This window comes from Psammomys obesus, unplaced genomic scaffold (genome assembly GCF_907164565.1).
Source record: "Psammomys obesus unplaced genomic scaffold, mPsaObe1.curated_primary_1811, whole genome shotgun sequence".
In the NCBI taxonomy this organism is placed as follows: domain Eukaryota; kingdom Metazoa; phylum Chordata; class Mammalia; order Rodentia; family Muridae; genus Psammomys; species Psammomys obesus.
The window spans coordinates 26,432,044-26,434,323 of record NW_026587216.1 but is presented as its reverse complement, the minus strand read 5'-3'; positions in this window follow the sequence as shown (position 1 = coordinate 26,434,323).

Sequence of the window (2,280 nt, the reverse complement as noted above, 5' to 3'; positions counted from 1 at the left end):
TAAGTCTGGGTCGTGCTGCAGGCTCCTAAGACACTGAAGATGCCAAAGTCATAAGACATCTGCCGAAGAGAGCTGCAGACAGGGAGTGGAACCAGCCCAAGAGAGAAAAGTATATTGCCTACAGCAAAGCGGGAGAAACAGCTGTCTGAGCCCTCTGACATCAGAGATACTGCTACGGGACACAGAGTGTTCGAGGATGGGTTTTCGGTCTCACTTTGGTCCAGTACATTCTTACTCTGCCCCAATTCTTCCTTTTTGGTAGAGTAATGTGTATTTGCATGGTAATTTGCTTTTGCTTTTTGACCTTATGGAGAGTTACAATTAAAAGATTTCTTTGAGTCTCAGAGGAGATGCTGGACTTTTGATTTTGACTTTTAAACAATATGGAAACCGTGAAAGCCTGTGGGGAATTTTAAAGCTGGTATGTTTTACATTAAGATGTGGCATGAGCCTATGTGGTCCAGGGAGTGGAATATGGTGACTTTATTTATTTATTTATTTATTTATTTATTTATTTATTTATTCATTCATTTATTTATTTATAGACATTGTTTCTCTGTGTAGGCCTGGCTGTCCTGGGACTCACTTTGTAGACCAGGTTGGCCTCAAACTAAGAGATCTGCCTGCCTCCTCGTCCCAAATGCTGGAACTAAAGACATGTGCCCTCACACCCAGTGAATGTGGTGATTTGAACGAGAACCCCCCTCATGGGCTTACATGTTTGAATACTCTACCCCCAACTGGTGGAACTGTTTGTGAAGAATTAGAAAGTATGGCCTTGTGAGAGGACGTTTCCGTTGGGGTTGGACTTAGAAGTTTCAAAAGACTCCGTATTGAGCTAGTTTCATTCTGCCTCCTGCTTGTAGACTGAGATGTGAGCTCTCGGCTGCTGCTCCAGCCACCTGCTGCCTAAGCCTTCGCTCCACCATCGTGGACTCTGACCTTCTAGAACTGTGAGCCCAATGAAGTCCTGTTGTTTGTAAAATGCCTTGATCACGACGTCTTATTACAGCAACATAAAAGTAACTTACAATAACACGCAAATATGTGGCATACGGTAGTTTTCTTTTCAGTTGTTGCGGAACTTCCGGTTTCCACGGTGGCTGTAAACTTCACATGCCCGTTCAGAACAAGTGAGAGTTGCTCTTTCCCCATGCCCTCTCCAGCATTTATCGTCATTTGTTTTCTATGTGTACCCATTGCTGACAGGAGTGAACTGGAATCTTACAGCAGTTTAATTTGTATTTCCACGATGACTAAGGCTGTTGGGCACTTTCCAAATGTTTATTAGTCATTTGTATTTCCTCTTTTGAGATGTGTCTGTTGAACTCATTAGCATAGAAATTGAATGATTTGGTGTGTGTGTGTGTGTGTGTGTGTGTGTGTGTGTGTGTGTGTGATGTATAGCTGGCAAATATTTTTTTCTTCTCCATTCAGTATTTTTTTACTCTGGTGATCCTTTCCTTTGCTGTGCAGAAGCCCCTTAAGTTCATGGAATCCAATTTGTCAGTTCTTGGGTTTATTTCTCGTGTAGTCCAATTCAGAAAATCCTTTCCTCTGCCTACATCTTAAAGTGTTTCACCTATGATCTCCTGTAGCAGTTTAAAGGTTTCGAGTCTTATATTAAGCCCTTTGATCTATGTTGAATTGATTTTTAAGCCCAGTGAGAAATATGGATCTAGTTTCTAAATGAAAAAAGAAGTAGAAAGGAAAGGACAGGTCATGGCTGCTCTTAGGTATGGTGGAGGAGAGAGTTGATTATAGATATGTAGGCAGAGACATCTGGGAGAGTTCAGAGTGGGCTTGAATAGACTTAGCTGGACCATGTGGGGAGAGGGGGAGGGGACAGGAGAAGGAGGAGAAAGGAATCAGGTGCAGCAGTCAGAAGGCCAAAGGTACAAAAGAGGGTGGGTAAACAAAAGGGCTGGATTGTCCAGGGAAAAGCCTCTGAGGGAAGGGCAGCCCAGCTGCCCTCGCTGGCCTGGGTAGTTCAGGCTAGAGTGTGGGACATGCCAGGCATGTCCTGTAACAGCTTGGGACTGAGGGATGCTGGGGGACATGGTGGCTGGCCAGGTCTGCTTTGATATGTTAAATAGGTACCTCGGTCATTTGTCCCAGAGTTTCAGAGTTTGAGACTTAACAGTTTCATCTGTCTACTTGTGGAAATCCAATTTTCTCAACACTCACCCCCTCCCCCCCGGCCCAAGGCAGGGTTTCTCTGCATAGCTTTGGCTCTGCTGGATCTCTGTGGACCAGGCTGGTCTCGAACTCAGAGATCTG